The sequence below is a fragment of the Babylonia areolata genome, chromosome 25 (assembly GCF_041734735.1).
Source record: "Babylonia areolata isolate BAREFJ2019XMU chromosome 25, ASM4173473v1, whole genome shotgun sequence".
NCBI classification, from domain to species: Eukaryota; Metazoa; Mollusca; class Gastropoda; order Neogastropoda; family Buccinidae; genus Babylonia; species Babylonia areolata.
Window position 1 is genome coordinate 20,766,722 of NC_134900.1, and position 13,981 is coordinate 20,780,702.

At 42.1% G+C, this 13,981-nt stretch overlaps 1 protein-coding gene across 7 annotated transcripts in view; it reads right to left on the minus strand.

Moving 5' to 3' along the window:
• LOC143299896 (serine/threonine-protein kinase TBK1-like) overlaps window positions 1–13,981 on the minus strand; it is a 211,842-nt gene that overhangs the window by 82,541 nt on the left and 115,320 nt on the right. Inside the window, exon 1 of one of the 7 annotated variants that reach the window (XM_076613398.1) lies at window positions 1,209–1,322. The exons of the other annotated variants lie outside the window; for them this stretch is intronic. The gene's annotated coding sequence lies outside the window, so the exon portion shown is untranslated. Of the gene's footprint in view, window positions 1–1,208; window positions 1,323–13,981 lie in introns of those variants that run through there. 7 annotated transcript variants of the gene reach the window in all.

Here is a 13,981-nt window from a genome sequence, read left to right on the forward strand (position 1 = left end):
ATTTCCTTTGGCCTATGTCCAATTCACATTAAATCACGGTAACCGAACACTGCAATATTTTGACTGGGTGTTGCCTGCCAAAAGTGCTTATCCGTTTTGGGGAGAGTTTTGAGTAAAAGACATCTGAATTTTGTGTATATGTGAATTCATTTTTTCACGGTCTGTATAAAGTCAACATACTGTTCAATATTGTGAAAGCTGCTCAGCAAACATATCCATTTCAAATATTTCAAGCTACGGAAACCATGTATTACCCATTAACTGCTGCTGATTGAACATGAGTGTCAGCTAGTCAGATCAGTACGTCGACCTGGCATTCCCTAAAAGTGAACATATAATAAAACAACAAATAATACGCGGTAATGTCAACAAGAAACAAACTTTGTTTAGAATTCTAAGACATCAGAGTTGATCGCTGTCTGAATGCTTTAAACAGATATATATATATATATATAGAGAGAGAGAGAGAGAGAGAGAGAGAGAGAGAGAAATTGCGAATGGTCTGTTCTTGCCTAGAAGCCATGACTTACTCTTATCTCAGCTGACGGGAATTTATAGAATTTAGGTGGTATATATTCTGATCTTGAAGTCTTGCAGGACAGGAAAATCCAGGACCAAATGCTTTTCATCAACGCCCCCCTCGCTACAAAGTTTGCACATCAGATCAGTTGCATTGCGCTCCGTGTACCGGTAATAGTGTATTGCAATATCCAAATCCAAACACACACACACACACACAAATATATATATATATATATATATATATATATATACATACATAAAAAAAAATTATATACAACACAGAGAGAGGGGGAGAGAGAGAGATTAGAAAGAGAGTAGGACAGAGGGCGGCGAGATAGGGACGGAGAGAGAGAGGGAAAGAGAGACAACCAGTCGGATAAGAAAGACAGAGATACATACAGCAGGCAATTTTCGAGAGAAAACAAAACAAATCAAAAGGAGAGATCAAAAGAACAGGGGAAAAAACATGGCGCGTAATACGGACGGTCAATACGATCCACGACACTGTATTACAGTCTTCTTCTAGCCACGCACGAAACAAACACCATGAAAACCTCAACCATATACATCCTTACTATAAAAATAAAAAAAAAGAAGAAGAAGAAAAGACTGAAACATTTCAGACCCTTCCCCACCCTGCCTACACACACATTATCTACAAAACCAAACCCAAACAACTTCCTCACCTGTGCTACGTTCTAACGTTGCAAGCCTCGGGACACAGACGAGGCCAGTACAACATCATTTCGGTCTGCAAGATCGTTTCTGAGAAAACCATGATTCCATGAGCTGACAGGCTAATCTCCCCGCCCAGCAAACTAACCATGTCAACATTATGACAAGACCCGGGCAATGGAACACCACGCTGTGGCGCTAAGTTCGGAGCACAGTTCTTCATTTTGTTTTCAGCTTGTAATTTGAAAACAACAACATCATCAAAACACACACAAACGCACATATCTATCTATCTATCTGTCTATCTATAGAGACAGACAGACAAGCAGGCAGATAGACAGATAGAGAGATAAATAGATAGATAGATAGTGGATAATAAATCCAAGTGCAGAAGGGGGCGTGTGTGTGTGTGTGTGTGTGTGTGTACTTCTAAGACAAAACACAGAGATAGTCGCAGTTGGTTTGATTCCACATGCAAACGAAGCAGATCAGAATATTTTAAAGCTAAACACAGACTAAAAAAAAAAAAAAAAAAAAAAAAAAAAAAATTCTAGTAAAAATAGAAACACACGCGAAAGTGTCAGCAAAAGTTACAAGTCCGTTTTAAAGAAAGCAGAAAAGACGTGGAGAAAAAAATGGCACAGAGAACTACGAAGTTTACGCAAAAGCAATTCAAGAGAACTATGGAATAGAATTAAAAAGAAAAAGAAAACATCATGTCCCATAAATTTAGAAGACATGTTTCACCATTTCAGCAACCTTAACGTTAATGATAATGAACATATTGACAGTACAACGGCTACGCACATTATCAATTTAGAGGATAATGATGATATTTTAAATGCATGTATTACTGAAGATGAAATTAATTCAGCCATGAAAAGACTGAAGAAAGGCAAAAGTGCCGGTGAAGACATGATTCGTAATGAATATATCATTAACAGCGTTCCTTTGCTAACAGAAACATACTGTAAATTATTTAACAAGATACTGAACGGAAGTGTAGTACCAGAAAAATGGGTATCCGGCTTGATATTGCCATTGTATAAAGGCAAAGGTGATACACTTGACTGTGATAATTATAGGGGAATAACTTTGCTCAGCTGTGTTTGAAAACTATTCACTACAGTGTTAAATGCTAGACTGACTGATTATATCAATGTAAACAATATACTTTCAGGGGCCCAAGCAGGATTTAGATAGTCCCATTCTACATTAGATCAAAATAATGTTTGTTTTGAAATCACTAATTGATGTTTTCTCCATGAAAAAGAAGAAACTTTACTGTGCTTTTGTTGATTTTAAAAAAGCCTTTGATTCAGTTTGGAGAAGTGGGTTATGGCAAAAACTTGTTCATGAAGGCGTGAATGGTAAAATTTTGCGCGTCATAATGAAGATGTATGATAGAATTAAGTCATGTGTGTTTTTAAATGGTGAAAAATCTTATTTCTTTAGCATTTGTAAGGGTGTACGACAAGGAGAAAATCTCTCGCCTTTGCTTTTTTTCTCTGTATCTCAATGATTTAGAGTTGTATTTGACTGAGCATCAGAGTCCATCTGTTGATCTTTTATTGAATGCTAACATTTCAGAGTTAGATAATTACATGCGATTATTTGTACTGTTGTATGCAAATGACACAATTTTACTTTCAGAGACGAAAGAAGGATTACAACAGTCCCTCAATGTTTTTCACAAATATTGTTTAAAATGGAAACTAGTGGTCAATGTAAAGAAAACTAAAGTGATGATATTTAATTCTACAAACAAGCTACGCTACATCCTGTTTTTAAGTTTGATGATGCATGTTTGGATGTTGTCAATTCTTTTAAATATCTTGGCATCGAATTTAGTAGAAACGGAACTTTTTACAAAGCTAAAAAAATGATGAACAGAGCCAAAAAGCTATGTTTTCGTTACTTCAGTCAACCAGAAATCAAGATTTAACTTTACATATCATTCTGGACATGTACCAGTCTATGATTGTTTCTATTTTGTTGTGTGGTGCAGAAATATGGGGTCATTAAAATGTAGATATACTTGAAAAATTAGAATTGAAATTTTTAAAACGCTTGTTCAAACTGAACAGAAATACTATGACCCAAATTGTTTATAGAGAAACTGGTATTTATCCAATTAGTGTATTAGAGAAAATGAGATTAGTTCGATTTTGGACCAGCTTAGTGATATCAAACACAGAAAAATATTCTGGGAAAATATATTTGATATTACTTGACTTATGTCGAAATGGTACTTATTCTTCAAAATGGATGAGTTGTATCAGACAAATTTTAATAGAAACAGGGTATGACTGTGTTTGGGATGCTCAATTCTTCTTGGAGAGGGAATCTTTCTGCAAGAATGTCAACACTGCTTTGAGAGATAGTTTTCAAAATCTATGGAGACATGCTCTACAGGCGAGTAGTAAATGTTTGTTTTATCGAAATTTCAAAAGTGGATTTGGTAGAGAAAAATATATAAGTCAAATGCCTGATAATTACGTTATCAGCTTCTTCAGATTTCGAAGTAGTAATCATAAGCTGGAAATAGAAACAGGGAGACACAAAGGCATACCACGAGAGTTACGGCTTTGTAAGGTTTGTAACATGTCTGCGATTGGTGATGAGTTTCATTTTATAATGGGAAGTCCCAATTATCATCAGTTACGAAATAGATATGTTCCTAAAAAAATATTTGTCACCAAAATCGGTTTTTAATTTTTGTAATATGCTCAAAGGAGGCAAAAAAGTCATTTTAGCTGTAAGTAAGATGATTAGATTTGCAAATGTTGCCTAGTTGTACTTTTGGAGTTAAGACATTTGCGTTTTCTGAACTTTTATGTGAAGGAAGGAATTTTTGTTTAATGTCCCGTCACACATATCGGTGATTGAAGACATTTTGTAAAAGTATTTATGAATACATCTGAGTATTATCGGTTAGAAGGGGTGGGAGATGTGGATGAATGGAGGGTTTGGGGAAACTGGGCAAATGAGGATAAAAATGTGGGTGAAATTTGAAAGAAAAACAAAACAAACAAACAAACAAACAAACAAAAAAAAACCCTCTAAATACAGTTACAGGAAATTACTTAAAGGACTTCGTAAAAGAGAAGTCGTTAAACTGACAAGCGAAACAACTGATAATGAATGCAAAAAGTCAAAAACATCAACGTTCTCAGTCACTTGTGAAGACACACTTTCGTGTACAAAAGGCTTCATCAAGCTACAGTGAAAAATTATATGCTCAATTGTCAGGTTATTAAAGCATATACACTTGACATTAGAACAATACTTGGTCCGTAATGAATTTGATAATAGTCTGAGAGCTAAGCTCAGAATTGGTCTGCGAATCGGACCAAAGTCTGAGAGAGTCAACTGACGAGGTTTTAGACTTGAATTCAAGCACCTATAAAAGTCTCTTTCTAGTATATTGCTTATTTCCTTGTATGACAATGGGCAATATACTTTTATACTATCTATATGATTTTTTGCTCCCCTTTTTGCTGCCCTATCTGCTTGGTCGTTATAACGGAATCCAGTGTGGGATGGTATCCAACAAAAATCAACATTTGTACCCTTCACAAATAGGGAGTGCAATAAATACCTAATTTCAAAAAATAAATCTTCTCTTTGATTATTCTCAAAAAGGAGCAAACCTTTTAAGACAGATTGAGAATCAACACAAAATAGGATATTACTTATTATGATTGGTATATCAACAAGATGATTTAAAGCCATAAGGATAGCCACCGATTCAGCTGTAAAAATTGAATGTCCCTTACCTAAATAATATGATTTTTCTGTTTTTAGGTCAGGAATGACAAAAGCAGATCCTGCACTGCTATCATCCAGGACCGAGCCATCAGTGTAAACTTTTAAATGATAATCAAAATTTTCTTCTAATTACTTTTATGTGACATTGTTGTGTATTTGGAAATGTTTGTTCTGGGCATAAAAAGTTTATTTTGCAGTAATCCTCCATATTCCAATATGAGTGAAAGGATAATCAAAACTTGAAACTTGTGTGTGTGTGTGTGTGTGTGTGTGTGTGTGTGTGTGTGTGTGTGTGTGTGTGTGTGTGTGTGTGTCCCTGTTAAAACAGTCGAAAAGCATACACAGAATAATTCCGCTCACACTTTCATTGTGGGAGCCTCCTGGTTGCAAATATGAAGAGAAAAGAGACAGGATACCCACAGAGGGGGAGAGAGAAAGAGAGATAGGGGTAGGGTGCAGGGACGGAGAGCAACACGGGGGAAGTGAGAAAGAAAGAGAGGGAAAAAGACAAGAGAGCAGCACACACAGAGAAAGAGAGAGAGAGAGAGAGCAGGGGGTGGGGGGGGGCAGCAACACAGGGGAGAAATGTAGAGAGAGAGGGGGGTGAAGAGAGAGAGAGAGAGAGAGAGAGAGAGAGAGAGAGAGAGAGAGAGACACTGGACACTGGAATTATTTATTGTCATTGCCAAGAAAGGTCTTTTGACAAGGGGGCAACAACATAAATCCATATATTTTAGCTTCAAAACAACAAAACACTATATTTTTTTTTCTGAACCCTTCAGTCAGTTTAAACCAAGAAAATATGCAATACTTGGAAGCACTTAAGTCACATCCTGACAGAAACTCAGCGAAACGGAACTAAAGAAAAACAACAATGTAATGATAATAATATACCAAAATGAATGGGGACTGACTCGACCATCCATTAAAAAATACATCAAACCAATACATACTGCCTCAACAATACACTCAAGTATGCAATGTAATGTTTTCTGTTTTGTCCAAATAAAATAGCAACTTCTGTACTAACTATAATTAAGTGTCTTCTATGCTGTTAATACTATTCTGACTTATGTACCTTTGTCTCATTGTTTGAGCTTCTGCAATGAATTTAGCGACCGATCTAATTATGATTTCATTATCACATGACAAAACAGTAACAACATCATGGCTTTTAGCCATCTCTGTTTTAAAGAATATGCATTTTTCTCGCACAGTATTATAAATTTCACACTGAAAAAGAAAATGTTTTTCATCATCCACTTGGTATCCACAGAGAGGGCATGGTGATTGTATAGAAGTCCCAGGTTCAAACCATCTCCTGTTTGCATTAAACCCCAGAGTTCTTAACCTAAATCTCGCATAATTTATTCTGTGCCATTTGTCTGTAATGATTCTGAGATATGTTTCTGGTTGAAATATACTTTTAAAAGAAAAGAACCATCTATATTTTTCTTTACTTTCCATGTCAGAATGCCAGTTTTGTTTGAAGGAACAAATGAGTCTGTCTCTGAATTCTGCAATAAATTGCTGTTCGTTTCCTACACCCTGGGACAACCACACAATTCCAAAACCATGTTCAGTCAGGAGAGAGAGAGAGAGAGAGAGAGAGACTTTGTCTGCCAATACCAAATTTGGCTTAATGATAGTAGGAAAACAATCTTCACAGTCATACCAATAATAGGTTGTATGTCTCCCGACCTTAGCTGTATTTCCGGATCATTGACGGTTTATTTCGTTGATGTTCAAGCCAGATCCAAAAACTCTATATTACCCTTTTCCAGCTGCCGGAACGTATGCTATGTCTGGTAAGAAGACACCATGAGCTCATTTTTCTTCTTTGCTGTCAAAAGAAAAGAAATATAAATTCTGGACAGAACACTTACAGGGACACTAACTGCACTATTGACTTGTTTACTGCATATGAATATTATAAAGTGAACACTGAATCAACTAGAATGAACATAAGGGGAAAAAATAATTATATTAACAAATACAACACACATTTGAACGAATTAATTCTGAAAGTTTTTTTTTCAAATTATTCATTATCATTATTATCATTATTTCTTTAGTGTGTATCACAAGTGAGTCTTGAAGGCCTTGCCTTTTTTGTTTGTTTATTGTTCTGATGATAGTTGTCTTTCTTCCCGAAATGAATGCATGCATGTGTGTGTAAAGAAAGAAGTGAGGGTAGGGGGAGGGTTATAGGAGAAGTCGAGACAGAGACGTATGTTTCGCGCGCGCGCGCACACACACACACAAAGACACACACGCGCGCGCGCGTCCTATAAGTTATGTGTGATAGCGTGGTGTTTTGTATTGCTGCGGAGGGGTGTGAGAAGGTTTCTTGCATGCTTGTGGTTTGGGTGGCGGTTTTTAAACGTTCCAAATGCGATTTCATGTCTTAAAAGTTAGAATTGTCTTTATTTTCCTTTGATATGATGATTGATGTCTGTTTAGCGGTAAGGGAAGTGTGTACGGATTAATTTCATTTCATTTGTTATTTTACATGATAATCTATATGTGCGTTGTGATCATGAAAGGGTGCGCCAGTTGTTCTTTTGTTTTTCGATGTGATATTTGTTAAATGAACATTCATCTTTTAAAATGTTATAATTATCTTATTGAATATTTTCCTTTTTATGATGATTGAAATGCACACTCACGCGCACGCACACATACTTGCACACACGCACACACACGCGCGCGCGCGCACACACACAAACACACACACACACACACGCACACACACATACAGAGAGAGAGAGAGAGAGAGAGAGAGAGAGAGAGAGAGAGAGAGAGAGTTGTTTCACTCTATCTTAAAATGTAATATTATCTTACCCGAATGTTTTTCTTTATATATATATATATATATATATATATATATATATATATATATATATATATATATATATATATGATAACTGATGTGTGCGTGGTAATCAGGGAAGGGTGTGTCAGTTTACTCGTTTTTCTCTTTAATATTTGCTGATGGGCATTTTGAGTGAGCCGAAAGAGAATTTACTGTTTTGGTTGAAGCAGACAATAACGTATTTTGAAATGAATTGAAATGAGTATCTTAACGGCAGAGTCTTCGTCAGAATGGTATCACTGACGAATATATCATTAATAAAGGTATCACTACCCATCTCACCACTTCCTCTCCTGCATCTACCCCACTTTCCCTTCATAAAACAAACAAAAAGGAAAAAGAAAACAAAAAGCACACAAAACAAAATCAGTCTCGATTTTTCAGTGGACTGGGGTTCACTGTAGAGTACAGCAGCTTAATCCGACTGCAGTGTTTTGTTGTTGTTGTTGTTGGGTTTTGTTTTGTTTTTGTTTTGTTGTTTGTTTGTTTGTTGTTTTTTTTTTGGGGGGGGGGGCGTAGGGGGCTATGGGGTGGAGGGGGAGGGGGGGGTTGGGGAGGGGGTGTGTGTGTGACCATTAAAAGAATAGAACAGATTTTGCCAGTAACATACGGAATCTACCAGAAGCGTCGTGCATTCAGCCTTGGTTTGGCATCCACTTCCTGACCAAACTGGAAAAAACAAAAACAAACCACAAGCCAAAAAAATAGCAGACAGAAAACAGAAAGACACGTACCGGCAACGTTATTCACACTGTTGGTACTCACCACGTACCTTTCACGGTTCACAGAAAACAGAAAGACACGTACCGGCAACGTTATTCACACTGTTGGTACTCACCACGTACCTTTCACGGTTCACAGAAAACAGAAAGACACGTACCGGCAACGTTATTCACACTGTTGGTACTCACCACGTACCTTTCACGGTTCACAGAAAACAGAAAGACACGTCAGTACCGGCAACGTTATTCACACTGTTGGTACTCACCACGTACCTTTCACGGTTCACAGAAAACAGAAAGACACGTACCGGCAACGTTATTCACACTGTTGGTACTCACCACGTACCTTTCACGGTTCACAGAAAACAGGAAGACACGTCAGTACCGGCAACGTTATTCACACTGTTGGTACTCACCACGTACCTTTCACGGTTCACAGAAAATGGCAAGATCGTTATTATGTTGTTTTTTCCCCGAGGATATATGACAAACACAGCTGACCTACCACTGAATAATAGCAATGACACTGAAAAAACTAATGCGCAATACATGTTTCCCAGACAGAAAAACAGGAACCATGAATTATGGACTGCCGTAGAATGAAGGATGGTGCAACAACATGTCGATACGATCAAGGCAACCATCTTTTCCTTTCGTGTCTCCAAATGATAGATATCACGCAGCCAGCGCTCCCGGCTTTCAATTATAACTACTTCAGTAAAGAAGAAGCAGAACAAAAGAATAATTGCATGACAGGACTGAGTCCTAAAACACCACTACAGTGAAGATATTTCACCAGCTGCTGAAGCGGTGAATCAACAGTCTCGTTCTGAACTAACATGAGCACACGGATGCACTGGTTCAAGTTCTGTTCACACTGTTTGTGCAACCTGTACCGACCACACCGTACACCAAGGTAGTGTAGGGAGGGTATGCCGGTGATTAGACGTGTGATCAACAATTAAGCGTGATGTTTTTATCCAATATATACTTTAAAAGTAGTAGGCCTCCTTCGGTCATGGCTGACCGTGGATAGAGTGATGGAGTCTCCTGTCGGTCCGACGGATGAGTAGGCAGGCAGGCTTATCTGTCGGACTGGGCAAAATCCATCTCTGTGCCTGCAGATAAAAATGGAGACACTACAGGGGAGTAGCCTTGACGAGTGCAATTATTAAAGTGTATGATGGAGTCTCCCGTCGGATGAATAGACAGGCAGCCTTATCTGTTGGTGTGTGTCCTCATATGGGAGACGAGGCCGATTCTGGATGCGCAGCACTTCCCACAGGTGTTGCAAGGGAAAACGTCTCCAGAAGTTGAGCCCCGCTTCCTTCGCTCACGCTTCTCCTTAATGGCCAGCATTCTCTTGTTTTCAAACGTCTTTATGCCACTACAGCACAGCATCCTCCAGCGAGAGTGGTCAAGGACATCAGTTTCCCAGGAAGCGATGTCTATGTCACAGGCTTTGAGGTTTGTCTTCAAGGTGTCCTTGAAGCGCTTGCAGGGTCTTCCAAGTTTGCGGTGGCCTTCCTTCAGCTGGCCATACAAGAGCATCTTCGGGATCCTGCTGTCTGTAATGCGGACAACGTGTCCTGTCCAGCGTAGCTGACACAGGATCAGCAGGCTTTCGATGCTGGGCAGGCCACTCCTCTCTAGGACCTGGAGGTTGGAGACCCTGTCTTGCCACTTTACGCCCAGAATTCTTCGTAGGCATCTCTGGTGAAACTGCTCAAGTTGTTGAATGTGACGGCGATACATCGTCCATCTTTCACAGCAGTACAACAAGGTGGTCAGCACAACAGCTCTGTAGGTTTTGATTTTGGTGCTGAGCCTGATGCCTTTGTTGTTCCACAGCCTGTTGTTGAGTCTGCCAAAGGCGGAGCTGGCCTTGGCGATGCGCAGCGTCACTTCTGCATCAAGGGCTCCGTTGCTGCATAGGGTGCTGCCCAGGTAGCAAAACTTGTCGACTGACTTGATCTCTGTGTCATTGATCTTGATTGCAGGTGGGGGGGACCACTGGCGTTCTGTGAGCTAGCTGGTTGGTACATGGACTCGGTCTTGCTGAGGCTGATGGTGAGTCCAAAGCGCCTGCAGGAGGTTGAGAACCTGTTCATAATGAACTGCATGTCCTCGTGGGTGTGTGCAGCAAGCGCGCAGTCATCAGCGAAGAGGAATTCTCTCAACAGTGCCTCAAACACCCTGGACCTGGCGTGGAGTCGCCGCAAGTTGAAAAGTTTGCCATCTGTGCGAAATTGAATGTAGATGCCCCGGTCACAGTCTTGGAAGGCGTCAATCAGCATGGCAGAGAAGAGAATGGAGAACAGTGTGGGTGCCAGGACGCAGCCCTGCTTCACTCCATTTACCACAGGGAACGGATCTGACATGTCAGTATTTTCCTGTACTCTCGCCTGCATGCCATCGTGGAAAGACGCAATCAGCTGGATTAGGCTCTCCGGGCAGCTGAACTTTAGGAGGATCTTCCACAGACCACGGCGGTTCACCGTGTCGAAGGCCCTAGTCAGGTCTACAAAGACCATGTGGAGCTCCTTGTTCTGCTCACGGCACTTTTCTTGCATATGGCGTACGGTAAACACCATGTCACATGTTCCCCTGCCTGAGCGGAAGCCACACTGTGCTTCAGGGATGACTGTGTTGGAGACATGGTCAACAAGTCTGTTCAGTATGATGTGAGCGAAGATCTTGCCGGCGATGCAGAGGAGAGAGATTCCACGGTGGTCATCGCAGGATGTTTTGTCTCCCTTCCGTTTGTAAATGTGGACAATAGAAGCATCCTTGAAATCCTGTGGGACCTCCCCTCTCTCCCAGATAGACTGGAACAGGGTGGTCAGCTTGTCTGTCAGCACCTCGCCTCCATACTTGGATAGAATATATCCGACCTAATGTCTAATTGGGCTGTCTGCTTGGACCAAGCAGCGTCGCCTGTGACTGTAGAGACCGATGCGAGAGAGACAGTCTTTCTTAGAGCCCTGAAAAGGCCGTCTCTGCTGACTAGGTCAAAGGCCTTGGTGAGGCCAATGAATGCGACATACAGGGGCATCCTCTGCTCCCTGCACTTCTGGATTTGGCGAAGGGAGAAGATCATGTCTACCGTGGATCTCTCTGCTGGGAAACCGCACTGTGATTCCGGGTAAACGCGTTCGGCCAGTTTCTGCAGGCAGATTAGAAGGACCCGAGCGTAGACTTTGCCTACAATGCTGAGAAGCGAGATACCTCTGTAGTTGTTGCAGTCGCTCCTTTCGCCCTTGTTTTTGTACAGGGTGATGATCTTGGCTTCCCTCATATCCTGCGGTACAGCTCCCTCATTCCAGCACTGACAGTGGACTGTGTGCAGAGGATGCAGAAGAGTAGTCTTGCAGTGTTTAATGAGGTTTGGGGGAATTCCGTCGCTGCCAGGTGCCTTGCCTGATGTCAGGCTGTTAATGGCCTTGCTGAGTTCGTCCTCAGTTGGCTCTGCGTCAAGTTCTTCCATGACCGGCATGCACTTGATGGCATCGAGGGCTGAATTAAACACCATGTTTTCTGTTTTCTGTGGAGTAGATGTCGGAGTAGTGTTCCGCCCATCTCTCCATCTGCTGGCTAGGATCGTTGATTACTTCCCCAGTGGAGAATTTGAGGGGGGCAGTCTTGCTCTGTGTTGGTCCCAGTGCCTTCTTGATGCCATCATACATCCCTCGGATGTTGCCTCTTTCAGCAGCATTCTGTATCTCTTCGCTGAGCTCTGTCCAGTACTCATTTGCACATCGCCAGGCGTTAAGCTGAACCTTACTCCTGGCGGCCCTGAGGATTTGCAGGTTCTCACTGGGTGACCGTTTGTACTCGGTGTGTGCAGCGCGCTTGGCCTCAATAATGGGAGTCATCTCTGATGATTTGGCCTCAAACCAGTCGTGGGACTTTGCGGTTTTCTTCCCAAAGGTGGCCATAGCAATACGGTGCATGGTGTCTCGTAGCGTTTCCCATCTTTCTGTGGCAGAGTCTCAGGGCTGCAATGCATCGAATTCTCTCTCAAAGGCCTCTGCGAACTGTTCTACAAGGTTAGGCTGAGACATCTTGCTGACGTCAATGCGAGAGTTCCTTTGAGCAGTGGAACTTCTTTTTGGTTGCAGTCTGACTTTGCAGCATACCAGAGAGTGGTCCGTGTCGCAGTCTGCGCTGTGGTAAGAGCGAGTGTGGAGAAGGTTTTTGATGGCAGCTCGTCTTACTAGGATCAGATCCAGTTGGTGCCAATGTTTTGAGCGCGGGTGCCTCCAAGAGACTTTGTGTCGGGGATTCGTCCTGAAGAAGGAGTTGGCGATGCACAGTTCATGGCAGGCACAAAACTCAAGTAGTCGCTGTCCGTTCTCATTCATTTTCCCCACTCCAAAGGAACCGACACAGGAGGGCCACGAATCGTTGTCTGCACCCACTCTGGCATTGAAGTCGCCCAGGAGAACAAGTTGTTCTGTCCTGGGGATGTTCCTTATGGTTGATGCGAGATTTTCGTAGAACTCATCCTTGGCGTCTGGAGAGGCAGACAGAGTTGGAGTATATGCGCTGACGAGAGTGACATAGCCTTCGGAGGTGTTGAGGCGGAGAGTCAGGAGTCGTTCTGAACCGCCGCTGCCTGGTTCGATCATGTTCAGCAGGCTGTTCCTGACTGCAAAGCCTACTCCGTGCTCTCCTGGGGCATCAAAGCTCTTTCCTTGCCAGAAGAAGGTGTAGGCCCTCTCCTTTAGTGTTCCCGAGTCAGCCAGCCGTGTTTCCTACAGAGTGGCAATGTCCACATTTAGTCTCTTTAGCTCGCTGTTTATGACGGCCGTCTTTCTGGCGTCACTGATGTCTTGCAGATCTTGGGAGAGCCCAGGCATCAATGTCCGGACATTCCAACAGGGCAGTTTCATTGTTGATCCGTGTCTTGAAGTTTTCTTTTTGCCTGGTGCGGAAATTAACGACCTGCTTGTCGGATATTCTCCTAATCTTCATACACCCATAGAAGAAGGCAGGTCGTGGCGGGACAGCACCTAATTGGCTGGGGGCTGCCCAGCTTGGGCGGGCGGTAGCTGTCCAGTGGGATGCGAGTGGGTCCCCCCCTCACCCCCCCCCCCCCCCCCCCTTCACGTGTTGTTCCGACGCTAGTGCTAGTAGCGAAGCTGGAGTGTCCTCTCCAAGTTGTAGGTGCAAGGTGTTTGTGGATGGATGGACGGATATAAGCCTGGGCTATGTAATATGGAAGACAGACTGTTGCCCATGCAGCTTGTCCCCCCTCTCCGCCTCGCTGACAGATCCAAAGGAACAGCAAGGCTGTTACGTTTTTGTGCCAACGCGGCCGCAGGAGCTGCCGGAAAGTGACAAAGTTTGCCGTCCAACCGCCTTAGGGGCCCCACACCGGATTTTCTGTCAGGGTTTACTCCCTTAGCTGGGT